Here is a 19,417-nt window from a genome sequence, read left to right on the forward strand (position 1 = left end):
TAATGGCTTTGTATACAAATTTGAAACAGATTCTGCGATAGTGGCTCCTGATAATGTCATTTTTCTCTCTTTTTCAACGTGTGATTCCTTGCCACAGAGGTGTAATGACAGTACAACACTAACATTTTATCAAAGAATGACAGTCAAACCATGGATAGGAGTTATCAAAGTTATAACACTGAGACATGTTTTGGACTCAAAATCAGGAAGAAATTCACTGTGTTGTTCTTAGAAACTGTTTTAGTTTAACGTAGACTGCTTTGTGATTGTGTCTTCTTTTCATGGTTTTATTGCTTTATTCTGCAAACAAAATCACAGACTATTCTTTTAAAACATACTTTAAACTTCTTTTGGAAGTAAATTAGACTGTTTTAGAGCTATTTCAGTGTACTTGAATCTGTGTGATAGCCATAATATTGAAAAATATTATTGTAAGGCTTCTAACAGTAATATTTGCAAATGGTGAGTCCCACTTTAATAACCTGAAAGAACTACACTTGCAAGAAACTGGCTTTTGGGGAAATTAAAATAGCAGAGAAAATAAATGGCAAAAATTAGCAAGGGAAAACCTGCACTTCAAGAGACAACAGAAAGACCATTGTATTTGATTTAGTCAGATATCTAGTTTCAGCATGACGATAGTAGTTTGTGTAATCAAAATCCCTCACATCAACAGCTAATAGAAAATAACCAAATGTTATTGTGTACTTCCTGATAGTACAAAAACGAGTGCATACCAAGTGCTCTTGCCAGCAGATTATCAATTTTGACTTCAAGAGCAGGAGCTCCAGGAGAACCTTGGGCCTGACTTCAGGCATCTCTGCCATTTGGATCTCATGATGTACATCTGTGTCTTCAGCAAGATTTCTGAGGGCAAGACAGGTACCTGTGCATGTGAAAACACCCCAGGATATCTTATAAGAAACTGAGGGAAATGAAGTAGAAAAAGCCCTGCACTGCTGCCTGTGTCTTTCAGAGGTTTCCAGCACTGCAAACGCCATGGGGAGGACCTCATCAGATGCTGATGGGAGTTGTTCTGTTCTCCCAGGCAACATTTGGTCCTGTAGTGCTGTACAGCACATTATCAAGCTGACAAGGTTAGTCCCTACATTGTCACTTTTGTTAACACAGGACAAATGGCTTACACTGCTTGTAGAAGCTGGGAAAACCTTTCTGGAGCCTTTCCAATGTTTTTTGGACCAAGAGGTCAGACCTCTTGCCTGAGATTGTTGAACCCTGTTAAGATGTGTGGGATCCTGAAGGAGCTCTCTGGACAGAAGTTCACAGCCCAGAAAGTGAGGTATTTGAACAGTCCCTCTGCCTCGAGTGAAAATGGGTTCTTGCTTCAAAGAGAGGTACAGTGGGCATGGGGATTTATCAAGCATTCTGAGGAGAGTAGTTAGGCACTGAAACACTCCGGAGGACATCTCCCTCCCACTCAGACAAGAAAATTTGGGTTTTGATAAGGTGTTTCAGGAGCATTGTTTTTTCCCATGCTGAGAACTTCTGCACCACTTAGTATATCAGTCATGGACAAAAGGGATGTGGCTGTAAAATGAGATCTCATCAATACCTTGCTTCATCAGACAGTTCACCCAGCAGAAATTCTCATGCTTCACCTCCCTGGTTTTCTCATTCTTTTAAAGGATACTGTTAGAAGATCCTCAGTGTGTTTATGTGCTTCTTTGCTGTGCTGACATCATGCTGTCAGCCTCTGTCACTGTCTTCTGCTGTTAGCCAACAACTGCTGTCTCCTCTGAAGGTCTTTTCTGTTTTCTGTCTCTATTGCTGCCTTCTTTTCCTTGTCTCCCCTCAAAAATTGCTCATCTAGCATATGAAAATGAGATTTTTCAGAAGTTCAAACTTGTCTAGTTGGGAATCTTTTCTATGGAATAACATTGAAGTGTCCATTACATGAAGGTTACTTCCTCTCTTGTCCCACTCTGTACCATCTGCTGCTGCTGTCACTTTGCCAAGTTTCTGCAGAGCAAATATAAGTTAGAGCTTTTCAACCCAACAATGGGAAAGCCTTATCCTGCCCCTCGAAACAGCTAAAACAATTTGTCTGAAAATCCCCTCTCCCTTATCCCAAAGATGCAAATCCACTTGAAAAATTAGTCCAAAGGAGACACAAGCAGTTTGGAAAATTTCATTTTAAGTGGCAGGACAATGACAACATTCAAAAATAAGAAGTGTTGTGCAGCTTTAAGACTGGCTAAAACTAAAGGCATGCCTGTTAATTAGAATCTAGATAATGAAACCAGCACAGCTACTGATACCAAGGCTGAAATCTGCTCTTGGATATCTATTTTGTAAGGAGTTCCTATCAAGTTTCAGCTGAAACATTTGCACAGATCCAGTCATGAATTTCAGCCTGGATTTGCACAAAGCCCTATTTGATTTTGATGCTGCCATCATTATCAGTTAAAGCTGAAATAATTTCTGCCATTCTATATTCCATGCTATGAGGAGAATAGATAGCAGCAGCACATCAGGATGGTAAAAAAGATGAAAAGTTTTAAGTGTAATTACTTTAAAATATAATCAGATTCCACTATTGGGCATTATAATACTTCATGACATGCAACAGACAGAAATTTTAATTTTTACTATTGATAAATTATTATTTATTACTTCTTTGAAATTTTTGATTCTCCTTATGGGAGAATGGAAACAAACGTGACTTGAACAGAGTTGAAATTTGCAACGTGGGTGGTGAAATGGACAAGTTGATCACTTTGTTCTGGGTTTAGTGATTGTGGTTCTCTTTGGTTTATTAAAAGTAAAGAATGTACAGTAAAATAATTGAGACCCCAGTAAGTACAAGGAAGAAAAGACAGGACTTTCTTTGGTAGACACAGAGGTGTAAATACAATGTTAATGTTTAGTATAGGTAAAGTAATAAATTGTCTGGTAAACAAATCTGACTGCATTGGGAATCTGAGCCTTTCCAGGAATTGATACTAAATCCAAATCAATTTGTGTTCTATACATAATATGAGTAATAGGAGAGAAAAGCAAATTCAACACTTCTGTTGTGGCTTAGTAATTAAATTCTCTGTCTTAAAACATTGTCCCACCACAAAACTATTTTCAAATAAATGAGTGGCCTATAAGTGCAGCTTTAATAACATTGACTTAGCTACGTTCCAGCCTACCACTATATACTTGTGCTTTTAAAATTTAAGGCAATGTTTCTAGTTAATCCTCTTTAACACAACTGGAATTTCTAAAACATTTGCTCTGAGATTCTGCATTAAAGTTTAGTCGTTGAACTTTTGTCTGGCAATCAAAGAACCACTGCATCATATTGATTGCTGCTGCCAAGTACCTCTCAGTCCTTAGGACTGAGCAATTTTCTTGGGGAATTGGAGTTAACTAGGGCTAGTACTAGCTCACCTCTGTCTCAGTCTCTGGCTGTTGGTAAAAGAAACTTCTCCAGTGACTTGAAGTCTTTGATCTGCAGACTGCTCCTCACAGCAAGCAATAATTTAAGGGTTAATCTGCCTTATCTATTGCCTCTCTTTAAGATGATCTCCAAATTCAGCTCACAGATTTAAGCCTAAGACTTCTCTGAATACAAGACCATTCCACAACCCTAACCCTATTTTACCCCCTTTATTCTTCCAACAGCTCTGAAGTGATTTGACTATAGGACTTTTTAATAGGACCATCTCCATCCTGAGTATAGTCCTATATGCTGTGATTTTGTAAATACCTGTGATCTTTGTCTAAGGAGATGAGAAGTGCCTGCTCTCATCAGAGCAGGAGAGCTTATGCACTTCAAAAAATCTGATCTTTTTTGCTATAACACTTCTCCCAATAAAACACATCCCCTCTCTCATAAGATCCTGCAATCAGGATCTCATAAGATTCTGGGCAAAATAACTTCCTATAGTAGGAGAAGCTCCTCTGATCACTGACGTGAGAGACCAGAGTGGCTAGCAAGGAGAAGTTGCATTCTCTACACTGCAGAGGCAAATTTATTCTTATGAGGTGTAGGCATCAATCTTAAGATGCCATGCTGAAAGCAATAATAGCAATTTAGTCAACAAAAGAAACAAATATATTTATGCAGTCTTGGTCCCATTGAAGTCAATGGCAAAACTTCAAATTCTATGAATACAAAAAACTTCAAGCACAAATACTGTGAAGTACAGAAAAATGGGGCCTGAGAAATATCTGCACCACCCAGGCACAAAAGGCCAGCTGTCCCATTCCCCTTTAAGGGCAGTTTCTTGCATCCACCAGCTCCTGCCATCAACCTTCCAATTTGGAAGCTGTGCCTAAGATCACAGTAGCATTACAAATGATGTGATGTTTTCCTTCTGTTAAAACTGTTTTTGAACTGCCTGCCTGCACAGCCTGAACCAACCTAGGACAGAATAAAGGAAATGCTCCCAAAGGTACCCCCCAGTCTGCAGTGTTGATGTGAAATAGGGATTGATTCCTTTCATACACATCACCATCACTGCACATTATCATTCGCTGTCCTTTGCTCATGAGGTAAAGATGTTTGCAAGCAGCACAGGATCAGCCCAACTGAATCCCTGTTCTTTAGCAGTGCTGTAAATAGCACTTTTGCTGGAGTTTTGTTTGGTTGGTTTATTTGTATGTTTTATTTTTCTTTGTGGCTTGTTATTTTTAAATATCCTATATGTGCTTGATCTCTTCCCCTTTTAAATAAATAGCAGTGGCACTTGGGAAGTCAAGAGGAAGAACAAACAAAGTTTGTTAGCACTAAAGCCTTTATTTTTGTCATCCTGTCAGCTCTACTACATGACAGGGGATAAGGTTTAGATGAAACAGCAGGACTGATCCTACATCAAAATAAGGAATGAGCCCTTCTGCTTAAAACTGCTTATATGAATGCAACCATTGAATGGTAAGTGGATCTTTGAAGTTGAAAGCTTAAAAATAAGATTTCAGGCATTTAAAAATACACGCACACACACATGAACCTTTCTGAGAATTTGACACTTTATTCCTACTGCATTGTTGGTGACAACTGGATGGCCAACCAAGCGCTCCAAGCACAAACATCCAAAACAGTAAATTCATAAATAACTGTGTCAAGCAGTGCAGAAAGGACTTGGGAGTTCTCTTCTCTGCAGACATCTCTAGTAGTTTAAAAACAAACAAACAAAAACAAACAAACAGAAATCCAAAAAGACATCCCCTACCTGCTATTGAGAAGAAAAAAGAAGGATACATAAAGCAGTAAAAATTTGTTACAAGTATCTGAGTGAAATTTTGTAAGAACTTTTTGGCCATGGGTGCTGATTACTCAGTGCTGTGACTTTCCTTAGAAGCTTCTTGTTGCATTTGGATTGTTTATATATTTAGTGCAAGACATTTTCTTACAAAACTTCCTTTTTTTGGTTGGCTGAGTCCCTTTTTCAAAGAGTGTAGCATGGCAGTAAAGCAATAGATGTGGTGTTTATAATAAGCTCTGCAATGAGGCAAATATAAGTGTTTTGATCAAAGGCATGGCTGCAGTGATAAGAAGCCAGTGTACCCATAATATCCAGTATAGGGTTTAATGTCTTTGTATCAGTTCTTAATCTCTGAGCACAAAAACAAAGAGGAACAAGGTGATCAACTCTGTTTTTTATATCACAGAAAAGAGGCTGGTTTTATCTCTAGGAGCTCTGCGAGGTTTATTGCTGTTACCCCAAAAGCCAGCACTGGTGTCTCTGTTGCCATATCTGCTCTGTTAATATTCAGTCACACTCAGCCATGGCCACAGTGCTGCACGAAAGTGGGAATGGATTTGGTTTGGAGTTGTGCAAACAGACTTCAGGCAGTGGATGGAGAACAGAGGGGTAGAAAAGCCATGTTATCTTTCAGCCAAAAATGCTTCAGATGGCATAAAGCCATGCATACAAAAAAAACCACACCCCAAAAAAGAGAGACACTAGAAGGAACAGAGCCAGGTGAAAGTTGGATGAATTGAAATGATCAAAAAAAATTAGAAGATATTGTGCCATTGTTAAAGTTTCCATTCTCATCTCTGCTTTTTTTCCTCTGTTGCACTAGACTGGTTACTGACTGACAATGTGATTAGGCTTTTGGTCTTTTGATTTCACAGCAGAAAATGCAAAGTTATTCAGTGCTTCTCATTTCCCACCTCAGTCACTTCATATCTTTACAAGTTTAGGATTGTTTTGCTTCCTTCCCTTCTTTATCATACCTTTCTCCATTAACAATACTTTGCATACTGCAGTTCTGGGCCCCACTGATGTGCTATCTGCAAGAATATGCAATTAGGTGACCTTTTGCTCCCTTTTTTTGGTAGTAAGATATCTGTCTTATGATGATTTTTGTCTACTGACACTGCAAGCATCCATGTTTAAAAGCTATATCTTTTGTAACAATAAGAAGAAATAACTGAAATCAGATTCAAAATGAGGACATGTTAGATACAGCTGGGTCTCTTACATTCCTTACGAGTTTTATCTCTCTTTACCGTGGCTCAAGAGATTTTGCTTCACTATGATTCTTCATTATGGTTCTGTAAATCAAAATTATTTAAACTTCCAGTTGGAAAAATAAATAAAGAAGGAAGAAATTACCTAAAATGAGAATTCATCTCTTTTTCCAGAAGATTGTTTTATATACAACTCCCAGCGATTCGTCACTGTGCCACATTGCACTTTCATGTCTTTATAGGATTATTACTTAACTATTTTATTGAAATTTTTGATACAGCATAAAGACAAGACAAGTAAAGCCCAAGGGACAAAGCTTTTGATTTATGTATGCTTCTCTTATGTGTGACAATAAACAAACACAAAAAAAGCAAATATATTTCTCCACCAGATGTATGAAAGTAAACACAGAGGAAGAAGTTTCAAAGGAGAACAGCATTAATGGCAAGTTAAACATAACCAAACCATCAAAAGAAACTCTGGTGCAGTATTTCTTTAACAAGAATAGTGAAGAACTTGCTACAAGGAAAAAACCACCCAACTTCTTGTCACAGTGAAATGATGACAGAGCCTGCAGAGCATGCTAAAAGGAGCAAACTAAACATGGTAATTAGACTTTTTGCTTGTCAGTGCAGCCTCTGAAGACTTAAGCAGGCTGAGCTAAAATATCAAACAAGAGGAGAAATTGCCTGCAACAGCCATAATGGTGGAATGACATTGGAATATGTTCAGGATTTAAGTTTTTGTGGATTTTTTTCCTGTTTTTTACCACAGTCCAAAGAGTTTACCTCTGACCCCCTGGTGCCATTGCCAGTATTTTGGGACTTTCTGGCTCTGTGAAGTGTCATTGTGAGGTTTGCTCTCCAGGAGTGGTGCCCACGAGCACAGCTCCCCATGCTGGGGATTGCCATGTGAAAATGTCATCATGCCACTGCTGCTTCCAACTGGTGACCAGAGCAAACAGCTCATTGCACACCTTTAAACAAGAGGACTGTGTTTCACTACCAGCAGGCCAGCCATCTGGAATTCTGCTCAGCTTTGTGTTCCACTGGAACAATTCCCATGGCATGGTCAGAGAGGTGACACCAAGTTTCTCAGTCATTCCAGTTTAATGACCAAATCAAGGAGCCATTGTAACTTGCACCAACATGCCCAAACTGGATCTTGAAAGTTCATTTATTCTGAGAGTCACTTCCCACTTTCTGGTCATGGTGATTATGTCACAGAGGCAGCTGCCCTCTGGTTGGAGAGTGAATCCCAAAGTGTCCAGTGGCAGCATAGATGTTCACCCTGGGCCACACACAGGTGTCCTGTGTACAGAGCCCTTCAGCTGCTTGGAATGAGCTCTGGTAGAAGTAATTTGTGCCACAAACTGCAAGAATGATGAAAACATCTCTTCAATTTACCAGGTTCCTTACTGCCAAGAGGATTTATTATGTCAATGACTCACTCTGCACTCTGGCACATCACTGTGAGCAGCTGATGTTTCTGCAGCAGCCTCAGAACTATGACAGAGTGACTCCCACAGTGCTGAAACCTTGGGTCCAAGTGATTTGGCCACAGAGGGGTACTCGTGCTCCTCCTCTATATTTGCTGAGAATTTAGGTGATCAAGTACATTTTAAATATATTTCTTCCTCTGCTGTCCTTGATATTCTTTCTGATATATTAATAATGGAGTTTTTGTCCAGTTGAGGCAGCTTTTCTCTCAGTAGTTCTCTGGGATCCCCCATGATATCAGCAGCTTTTCACCATTTCACCATTAGCAGCCATTTCAGCCTTTTTCCTTGGAAATCCTGGGAATGCAGCCCTGTGTCCTCCTCTCATCCCTCCTGCCAAGCTACCTCAGCTCTCTCAGCCATCCTTCTTTGGATAGCAAAAATCATGGAATCCAAGATCTGTAGGAACAAATTGGACCTGCTTTATATTTCATTAGGTCCTTTTATTCCTTCATATGTATGTCTCTCTTCTGACTCCTCACCCAGCCACTTCAATTCTTTTTTTTTTTTATTCCTTTCTGTAATTGTATCACCCCACAGTACTCTTTTTCCTCAACATACATTTTTACACGTGTGTGTCACTTCATCCGACTCTCTTGGGTCATGTTGATTTCTGAAAACAGCTCTTCTTCCATTTCCAACTCTCAGGCAGCAGAAGCTTCTAACAGAGAGATCTGAAGAACTTCCCCCCTTGATTTTAAATTGATTTTGCATGTCTTGTTTTCAGTGAAGAACTTGGACAAGCAGATGAAAATAAGAAGTGTTAACATTAAGAGGTTTTGCTGCTGTGGTACTGGTCATAGAAATCCTGAGATTAGTCCTCAGACTACAGACTATTTTACTCTTTAGAAAATGAAAGTAAGTATGAATAAATGTAGCAATCCATCAAAGCATAGTTAAGTATAAACTAAAGGCCACAGTTATAGCAGAGTGAATTGTTTTTTCTGTCTCATCACATCTGTCACACTCAAGAAGTTCACAAATTCTGAAAAAGTCTCCTCATTTAAAATAGACTATCTCCTATACACTGAGACATTGTTTTTAAGTACAGAGGTTACATGGGAACTGCTGTACATCTATAATGAAGAAAAAATATATATCACATTTCAAAATAATGACTTTTGGAATTAGCCAAATCTGAAAATTTAAATAAAAGGTGTTTATACAAGATCAAGGTATGTGGTCATGCCCCCAGCTGCTTTTCTTGGGGATTACAGTAATACACCAGTCAGGTCTGTTTCTACAAATTTGCATCTGCTGCTTCTGATTTGTTCTGCCTTGATATAATCAATCTGAATTCATGGTCTCACCCTGTGCTGCCACCGAGATGACTCGTGGAAACAGAGCAAAATGCAACAGATCCTGCCCCAGTGCTAATGGCTGTGACATGGTGTCTCCACTACAAGGTCAGTCAGTTAAGAGCTGAGTGCCTCTAACCTTCCTCTTGCTTGTAAATTTAATTGCTTTGGTTGTTAGCTAATGTCCTGAAGAAAAAATAATGGAAAGGATGTAACCAGCTGATTTATATTTATTTATTCTGTATTTGAATGTTTTACCGATTAAGAAAGTCATTGCCCGAAATTGTGAGTGCTGCTCAAACACGAATATTTGCAGTGCTGACACACCAGATTAGCTGAGTGCAATATTGCATTTTCAGTGGATTGTCTATGCATGTCCTAATTCAAGAATACATCAAACAATGCTGTTCTGACTGCCCATATGTTTGGATGCTACTTATGTTTACATTTAAGCATGCTGTCCAGTGATGGGATGAGTTCCTGAAAACCTCCCTCATAAACAAAGCAGAGACTGAGAGGCTTTAAAATTCAAATTGTGGGATTGACATGGATTCAGTTGCACTGGTGTGAAACTGTGTAGTTATGCATACTTTTTCTATCTCATATGCAGATGGGCAGGTGGGCAAGGGAAGCACTGAGACTGTGATTTTTAAACAGTTAGATTTAATCTTTGGGGTTTATCTGATTTCCTTAAAATTACAAAAGAAAAAAAGAGTAGTGTATGCTATTCCCTTCCCAATTTACTTAGTAACTTGCAGTGAAACCAAGCACTAAGGTAGGTCTGGCCTGAAAATTGAACAATGAGATGATTTAAATGCAACAGGAGACGGTCCAGAACTGTGTACTGGCTTTGTTTGCAAATTTTTTTCTGTGGTGATGTTCATTTTGTTGAATGGTCTTGCACCTAGGCAGGAATGTTACCACCTTGAAAATCACTGAGGCCAAGTTCCCAGAAACCTCTTCCAGTCACTTTTTGCAAGTTTGACTAAATGAAAATGTCGGTCACTTTAGTGACACTGTCAGGGGAAAAAAAAGTCACCCCAGAGACACCCCAGTAGACAGGAACATTGTTAATTAGCAGTGGGAAATGGGAGTAAAAACAATTTTCTTTTCACAGGGAAGACATTAGGTTTTTGTTTTTTACTTGGATATTAGTGCCATAAAGCCTTGATATGTTAATTTGTTGGATGTGAATGTGCTTAGGCTCTGTGATGAAGCTGTTTTGACATTGGATGATGGGAATGTTTTGATAGTGCATTCCTGAGGTTGTGCTGTTTTGACACAAAAGGCTTTGACAAGATATTTGTAAGGTCACTGTGACCTACCACTGCTGTTATGTGGAAGTGATGGAAATGTAAATGCTCTGATGTCTAATCAATGGAATGAAGCACTGTGGGATATATGTAAATTGAGATGTAAATCAGCTGGTTTGGGTTATAAATGAGAATGTTAGAAAAATGCTTGATGGGAGCTTTCTTGGCCATCTTGGTTTTCCAGTTCTGTTGGTAGAGGAGTATTTAACTTTAAAAACCTTGAGGCCTTGTGGTGGTCTTCCACTACTTAACAGGGGCTTACAGAAAAGATGGAGAAGGATGATTTATCAGGAAATCTGCTGATGGGAAAAGAGGTAGCAGGTTTAAATTGAAATAGGTAGAGTTAGATAAGATATTATAATTTTATTTTTTTTTTAACTGTCAGGATGATGAGACACTGGAACAGATTGACAAAAGAAGTTGTGGCTGCTCCATCCCTGGAAGTATCCAAGGCCACATTGGATGGAGCTTTGATCAGCCTAGTCTAGTGGTCCCATGGCAGGGAGGTAAGAATTGAATGCTCTCTAAGGCTACCTCTAACCCCAAACTTTCTTTGATTCTATGATAGTAAGAAAGAAATGTTTGGCTTTTCATAGCTGCCTGTTTCCACTGATTAAGACCGAAAAAACCCAAAACCCTACATTTTTATTTCCATTAAAGGAAACTTGTGACTATAATAACCTAATAGCAAATTTGAATTGAAAAAAGCAACCAACTTTAACTGGGCCTTGCATAATCTCAGCCTAATTTCTGGTCAGCCCCCAGCAGGAAAGGCTGTGGAATGGATGCTTGTGGCTGTCTTTTCTTTTACTATTTTGTGCCAGGCCAGACAATTGTTGGAGAATTTACAAGGGGCTGCCTCACAAACACAGCAGCCTGTTGTATTGTGTATTGAGGGATTTAATGCCCTAACAGGAGATGGATCAATATCATAACAGGAGAGGTAAGGAATCCAAGAATAGTCACAGAAGGTGAAAAGGGAGAAGAGACTAGAAGAGGAATGAAGAAAGGTTCCTCCTTTCCTTCAGAAATAAGTTTATTCCTATTTTTTTTTTTTCTTTTCGATTTGGCCTGTGTGCTTGTACATATTTGGGATTTGCTGGAGGGATTTTGCCAGTGTGTCTTTTTGTTTGGTTGGTTTTTTTTGGTTTTTTTTTTTTTTTTTTTTTTAATTTTTGTAATCGTGTGTCTGCTTTATTGCTCTAAAACCTGCCAGAACTTGATGTCAGAACATTGCTGCCCGAAGAGCTTGTACTGGCCTCTCTTTCCAATCCTGTACAATCTCAGTTTAATCACTATGGCAGTCAGCTCAGAAGTGCCTGTAGGTGGAAAACATCACTGTAACATGATGCAGTTGATTTTACTTCAGCATGGCCTTGAGACAAGCCACACTGGCACATGGAATGTGTGTAGTAACTCCTCTTTCTCTGCACCAATTCACACACATTTGGAAATATAAAATTGCCCTTTCTGAAAACAGGTTCAGAAAATGTACAATAAGCCACCATTTTTAGAAGATAAGAGCAAATATTAAACAGACTGCAAACAAGGCAGCCTAACAGAGAAACTTAGGATGGATATCCCATTAAGCAAACACATCATTCCTTGCTCCTTTCTGTGCCCTTTCACCAATCTTATCACTTCCATCAATCTTCAATCAGTCTAATCATCTCTTTCCAGCCTCTGCAGCCTGCAAAGAGTTTAAAAAGCCCTGCACTGGCTTTGTGGTTTCATTTCTCTTCTCTTTGCTCCCAGCAGCATAAATAAGTGATTTCCCAACCATTGGGAAGAGAGAGCAGAGGGAAAAAAGATTTAACCTACCTCATCTAATCAGAAGCTCCTAACAGATGGAGGGAAACTGCTCCCTGAGCCCAAAAAGGAACTGAGCCAGGGCTCTTCCCTCATCACCAACTGCTGCCAGCTAAACATCTGAATTTCCTCTCTTCTGAAAGCTTATAAAAGCTCTAATCCAAGAAATGGCACCTCATCCTCTCCTCTCCCCTCCCTCATGCCATCTCCTTCTCCCACAGCACATGGTGCTACACCCTTCCAGACAGATGAGTTTCAACATTGTGAAAATGTTTCAGTCACCATTTTCCACCCACTGTCAAATCCACTGAAAAAACAGCCAAAAAACAAAACAAAACAAGCTCCACAGGAAAAAAAAAATTAAAAACCAAGAAAACCAGCAAAAACTGCTAACACTTCCTGCTTCCACATGTCCTCTCAAGGTTTCTTTTGTCCAAAAGCTTCAGAGTACCACTGAGGACCATAGACTCTGAATTATGAAGAACCGCATTTTACAATGGGAGGGTAAAAGTCAAGTGTCTGTCTGGCAAAAGGTAGCATCTATTAGCCAGCCTCTTGCATTTCTGTGGGCTTGCCTCTCCTTTTTGGAACACAAATTTCATCCTGCACCTGACTGACCTTCAAAAGTGAAGGTGGTACCTTGGTCCCTGTCAGAGCATCAACTTTGGTTGCCAAAATTAAATTGCCCATTACACCAATTACTCATTTCCAGCTATGTGCTGTGTCTGGGCTGAGGGGAAGGTGTACATGTTAGCAGATTTCAGATCCAGCTCCTGCCTGGTCATCCAGATGGGAAACCCAGCCAGTATTCCTTGGCTCTTTTCCTAAAAAACATCACTGTGTGTAGAGGATGGGGCTGTTGGATTACCCAGATGAGGGGCTTGGAGCAGTCAGCCCCAAGGGCTGGAAAGGCTGCAGTGCTCCCCTGGATCTTTACAAGTCATAGTAAGGAAACTTTTGTAGACAATGGAAGCAAATTGTTCAGTGTTCAGTTCCAAGCAGGCCAGTGAGTCGTTAACTTGTCCACCTTAAACACAAAAAACAACTTCACCTTCTGACCAAGCCGGATCTCTGGGCCTTTATTGCAAAAGATCTGCCCAATGCAATCCACTTGATGAAGTAAAACAGAATGACCCTTGATAAAAATTCAGGTACAATTCGCTTCATTAGACAGGTGGTCAGTATCTTGTATTTTATCTTCATTAAAGGAAGGAGAATCCCTTTGAATACAAGTTAAAGGAAGAAGAACCCCTTGAATTCCAGGTAAATGGTCAGCTAGGCCCTAAGGACTTTCTGAGGAAGGGTGTGAAAACATGGAAGTTCACCAGTTTTAGTTTTGCAATTATTTGAGTGTGATAATCTTTTGGTAGTTGACACAATGCTTCTGTTCAAATGCTGTACCAGAGACTCCTCCTGGGTTCTCCCATGTTCAGTTTTGAGACACAGACACAAAATTCATCTACGTTTCACCTATGTTTTTTTCAGAGACCTAATGTGCATACAGCTATACACATATGCATCTGCACTTCTCACTGAAAAGGAATATAAGAGTAGGAAACAAACAAGTAAGTTTTCCTAAAGTTTTAGAAGAAGGCACAAGAACAATACTGTAATTTCTCTCTTAATATTCACTATAAATTATTCTACGGCTTTTATTCCAACTTATGTGTATAGATGATGTATTTGTCATATACATTGAAGTGTATAAGACACTGTTTTTATTTCATAAGGATTTTGATATGTCCAGTAGTACGAATATCTAGGTTGATGTGACAAGTGCACTTTGCCACCTTCTGAGGAAAAACAGGTGCACGTTTTGTAGCTGTTTTATTTTTCCTGCAGAATATACCTTGGCAAGAAATCTGTTTTGTGAGTGTAATGAGATGTGACTTTCAAAAGTAGTAAATGGGCACAAATTGAAATATAAAACATTCTTTTTGAACAAAAGAAAAAGAAAGTCAGTTCTGGGGAGTTTTTTCCCTCTGTGAGAATGCTTGAACACTCACAGGCTGCCCAGATAAAACAGAGACAGAGGCTGTTCAGTCTCTGTCATTGGAGATATCCAAACCCCAAGTGGGCATGACCCCAAGCAATGTGTCTGTAGGTGACACTGCTTTGAGCACAGGGTTGGACTTGACAATTTCCAGAGATGCCTTCCAGCCTCAGCTACTCGGTGCATCTTAATAGTTGTGTTTTCTGTACAGCCACAAAGGGGCAGTTTCTTTTTAAATTGTTGCATAAATTCCTCTTGTTGTCAGATTTAAGAGCATCAGTCATCTCTCTCTTGTTGTGATAGCTGAGCTTATCAGAAATAAGAGGGACAATTCAGAGGTGATTTCTACCTTTCCAGCAGAGAGGGCTGAAATAAAGATTAGCTGTGAAGGTGTTGCAAATTATGGATGCTGAGTTAGAGATAACAGAGTACACCTTCTTTAAGTGGGAGTTATTTACAATATTTCATATTAATAGCTCTTCTTAATGTTTAAAGACTCTCCATCCTTTGAATGCAAAAATCTTCCAGGTAAATTAGAAATAGGGAGAATTAATGTGCTAAATGATTGAGACAAAACAGCCAAAAGGAAGAATTGTGTTCCTCAAACTGCATCCTAATCTGACACTCTTCAAAGGGATGAAACTAAAAAGAGAGGATAAAATGTGTTTGGATCAAAAGTATAACTCCTGTGTCAAACGTGTTCAATAAGCCATTGAAAGAGAATATGATATACTGTGAATGTTAATTACTAATGAAAAAAATGAACACAAAAAAAGGAAAGAAATAGAAAGGGGAACTCTAGAGTTGTAACAACTGAATGCAGCTTGCTTAGGGGACTATTGCCACACATCTGCTTTGTGACAAGCACAGTAAAATTAGTTATGGATCATCAAAGTGATTCCTAACACTTAACAAAATGAGACCAAAAGTGCTTTTTTCCCAGGTTCAGACATCTGGGAAAACATTAATCAAACTCACAGATTCAGTGGGAGGAAAAATTTGGAAAACAGTGATGTTGAAAAAGACTGAGTAGATAACATTGGCAGAAATTAGATGTGAATCTGCAATGCAGCATCACAGAAAAACAGCCATTTTTGCATTTTATTTGATTTTTATTTTTACAGTCTGCCTGTGAAGAACCATCATACTCCTACTGAGGAAGGAACAATAATTCTGTTCTGTTCAAGAAATGGAAAATCTTGGTTGATTCTGCAAGATGTTTAATGCTCCCTACTAAATGCCCTTGGGTCCCTCTGATGCAGAAGGGAGCTGGCCCTTAGAGCACAGAGTATGGGGCTGGACAGCCTTGACGTTGCAGAGCAGTTGGAAAGGAAATAAAAAAAAAATTGCAATCCTGGTGATTGCTGAGGGGACTGGCTCACAAGAAGAGATTAAAACTTGTCTGATTACATCTGTGCCTGGTGGGATGCAGTGAGGATCTTCCTAAGAACTAGACACAAAAAATAAAAAGTTCTGTGATATTGGCCACTGCATAAGAGCTGATTCCTCATTTGGGGAAGAGAGTTGGCTCTTGTTTCTCTGGTGTGTAGAAGCAATCTCTTGGGCAGAGATTTCATCTTGGTTTTTGTCTAATTTACTTTATCTTTAACACTTCTTAACCTAATTTAAATTGGCAAATTTTAGACTCTGGATTTTTTTTTAATTGATGCATTCAATTTATTGTTATTTCTAGTGAGTAGCAGATGATATCAAATAAACAGTTACAAGTACAAAAAAGGAAGAAGAGTCACTGTGCAAATGGGTATAAGGAAGAGCAAGGGAATAATGCTCAGAAAGGGACAGTTGGCTTTGAATATCAGCAGAAATAGCTTCTCTCAGGCCTGCCTACATGACCTGCTTGGTTTGCACAAGAGTGTGACCCCTTTAGCAGTTGCATATTCAGTTCTCCACTATATCTGTCTCAGTGCACTTGCTTCCACCTCCCCACCCACTCAGATCTATTTTTTGTGTGTAGGCGATAAGCATTGTGATTTTTTGTTCTTTCTTTGGTGTGCTGTGAATCCTCCTCTCTGGAACTGCAATTCTGGGACCAAATTCACACATATCCATTCCTAGATCTGCCCATTTGACAATTTGGTGGCTTTGCAAGTTATTTTGAATAAAAAGCTGTCCAGTAAACAGCTAAGAAAGCAGAGAAATGAAGAGAAACTCCTTCCTCAAAATCACATTTTCCCTGAACACTTAATCAGAGAAGATTCTTGTGGTCTATATGGAGGATGATAAAAAATTCAGAGCTATATGATTTCCCCTCATTTTCTTTTTTATTTTCTTTTTTTGTGTGTAGCATTTTCTTGTGCATTTGATCAAATTTTAGTAGATTGTTTCTTAAGGAGTTCACGGGCTGTTTTGTGAAGGTGCAAGGGTATTGAAAAAGGACCTTTTAAATTGGGGAGCACTGCTTTCATTGTGTGTGATGTGATGTGGCTATGTTCCCACTGTTAACCCATTTTGGTTTAATATTAGCCTATTGGACCATGAAAAAATTCAAAGTATAAGAAATGTACTTTTTCTTTTATGTAGCTACTATTTTGAGCCTCATAAAAAACAAATCTCAGATGACTAAACAAAATATTTATTTTTGCAAAACACAATTAGGAAGACATAACTATTTAGAAGATATAACTGCTTCAAGAAACTGTGCAAATTACACAGGTTGCAACCACCGTGTTGTTCCATATCCATGGGTAGAAATGAGGCTGGGTTTCCCAAAGATCTGTGCACAAAGGCTGTGGGCTGAGCCACCCTGTCCTTCAGTACGTTTCAGTCTTCCACCAGCTCTGCATTTTCCCAAAGTTTCTGCATTTTTGAAACCTCATGTTTATTGTCAGATTTGGCTGCAGTGCTGCTGTCAATTCGAAGATTGTGGAAAGGGAAGGAGGAAAGACGGACATGAAGGTGGAAAGAAAATTTCCTCATATGAGCCTCCTTTCCAAAGGAAACCACTGAAAGTAAGAAAGGATCACAGGGGGCCATAACAGTGCTACATTTCAAAATGATCCGTTCACAAAGAAAAGAGAAAAAAGGTGCAGCCTTTACGCCTCCTGTTGCATGAACTCTTCTTCTCACCTTGGATTTGCTGTCCAGCACAGTTCGTGTCACACCTCTCAAGGACAGGCACAAAGGACACAGAGCAACTGTGCTTTGGAATAACTATCAGAACACCAGGGGTTAATGATGCCTAGAGCCTCCTGCCTTGCTGCTCCCTAAGTCTGTGCATTTCTTATGCAGAGCTGATTTGCAGCTGCACTGCTAAGTTTTATCCTGGGAAAAAGCCTCAAAAATATGTTTCTGCTACAGCAATTCTGCCCTTTGTAATTGGGGAGGAAAATGCCTCTGATATATGCCATAGAGCTCTATGGTGCTGCATTCTGAAATGTACTTCATTGCATCCCATGAAAGCTGGAACTTCAAAACCCATTGATTAAAATGAGAGCATTACTGTACTCTGCTAATTAGGATATAGTACTTAACACTATTCTTAGTTTGAACTGTGCACAGTAAGTACACTTCTATTAATAGTTTTTTGGGGGTAGGGAGGCAGTGTTTATCTTCTTTTTTTTTTTTTTTTTTTAATAGCATGAAAAAGCAGGAGCCAGCAGTCACATTTTAAAACTGCTCTGGTAAGAGAAGATTTCCTGCTGGGAGAAGCCAAATGAGTGGAAGGAGAAAATATATGTCAGATGGCAGAAGGGGGAAACAGACCAGTTGAGGGATGGATAGCTGAGATACAGCGAACTACTACATCCTCACAATCTTTTTTACCCAGTATTTCTGGGTTTGAGCAGGGAAAACATTTACCCTTTTGAACATTTTGGGGAAAGGGTTATCATCATGCATGAAATAAAAAATAGGGCTTGTGAAAACCCATACAAACACCATTTGATAGTCAGAGTGGGAGCAGGAAATTTTAAATGCACACAGCAAATGCAAGTCTAAGTAGTGTTTTCTCTGCCACAGTCACTGAGGAAAGGTTAAAACTTCAAACAGCTATAAGTCTCCAGCAGATACATGGAAAAACAGGTCCTAGAGGTGTGTCAAAATATCTAATATTTGCTGCAACTAATAGAAGAATAAGAAAAGTTGAAAGTAAGAAAAATAAAGGAAAAAAATTGCCACAAGCCCAGCTCAGTTTCTTGGTACTAACAAGCTGCCTATGCAAAGTGATGACAGGTTTTATACCAGTGGTGTAAAAAGATTCATGCTGGGCTCTCACTTGAGTGCAGAAGAGCAGAAAAAGCCCTGCACTGACCCCTCAGCAAATCAGCCACCTGAAGAGAGAGCCTTGCAGCCACGTTTCCTCACCCTTCACCTTTTCTCCTCTGGGGTGGCTGTCCCACTGCAGGCAGGCCATGCCCTTGTGCCAAAGCAGTCATATGAGCAGGGGGTGTCTCCAGGATGACCCCTGGGTTGTGTTTCCCCCAGCCAAGGGCTCTTTCCAGCATTCCAGAGGGAGCAGCTCCAGCTGGGAAGACACAGGCAGGAGCTGCCTGTGGCCCAGCTGCACCCAAGGAATATTAGCATGCTTTCACTTAATGCACTCTGAATCTGCCAGGGTTCCAAGAGCAGCACAGAATATATTTTCTCTCAGCAGTTAATGCACGCTGAGATTTGTGCTGTGTGAATGCAGGTCATCCGGACGTGCAGAAACTGAAATGGAAAAGAATGTGAAGGGAGTCCCTGCTCCCCTGTGTAAACAAGTTCTTAATCTTTCTAGGCTCTACCTGAGAAAGGATTTAGGATGCTGATCCTCAATTTTTTCAGTCTCCTCTCCATCATCTGTGGGTGTTTACCAAAGCACCAGGTTGGTTACATAATGTTTCACATTATTCTCGCAGGCTGTCCAATGTATGTAGTCTGTCTTTAATTGAAGTTTCTATTTGCATGCTTCACAACCCTTAAAATATTCTGCTTGGAATGTCAGATGAGGTTAATTGAGGACCCTCTTGATGATGGTATTATTGTAATTTGAACTCGGAGAATCCAATATTAATTCTAGGAGGATTCTGTAAGATTTATTTTTCCTCTTTAGGTTTTATCTTTGTATTGAGAATTAG

General features: G+C 39.5%; 2 long non-coding RNA genes across 3 annotated transcripts in view; both read left to right on the top strand.

The window, feature by feature from the left end:
- The first annotated feature begins 3,968 nt into the window (after positions 1-3,968).
- On the top strand, positions 3,969-17,896 carry LOC135294984 (uncharacterized). Of its 2 annotated transcripts, XR_010357028.1 has the most exons (4): positions 3,969-8,036; positions 8,657-9,335; positions 10,926-11,046; positions 17,192-17,896. It is a non-coding gene; the product is annotated as an uncharacterized LOC135294984 (long non-coding RNA). The 2 variants fall into 2 exon arrangements; XR_010357027.1 differs by lacking the exon at positions 3,969-8,036 and having other exon boundaries at positions 8,549-9,335.
- A 737-nt stretch (positions 17,897-18,633) lies between these two features.
- LOC135294985 (uncharacterized) overlaps positions 18,634-19,417 on the top strand; it is a 48,976-nt gene continuing 48,192 nt past the window's right edge. The window contains exon 1 of the long non-coding RNA XR_010357029.1: positions 18,634-19,164. This is a non-coding gene — a long non-coding RNA (uncharacterized LOC135294985). The remainder of the gene's footprint in view (positions 19,165-19,417) is intronic.

Source organism: Passer domesticus, chromosome 2, assembly GCF_036417665.1.
Source record: "Passer domesticus isolate bPasDom1 chromosome 2, bPasDom1.hap1, whole genome shotgun sequence".
NCBI lineage: Eukaryota > Metazoa > Chordata > Aves > Passeriformes > Passeridae > Passer > Passer domesticus.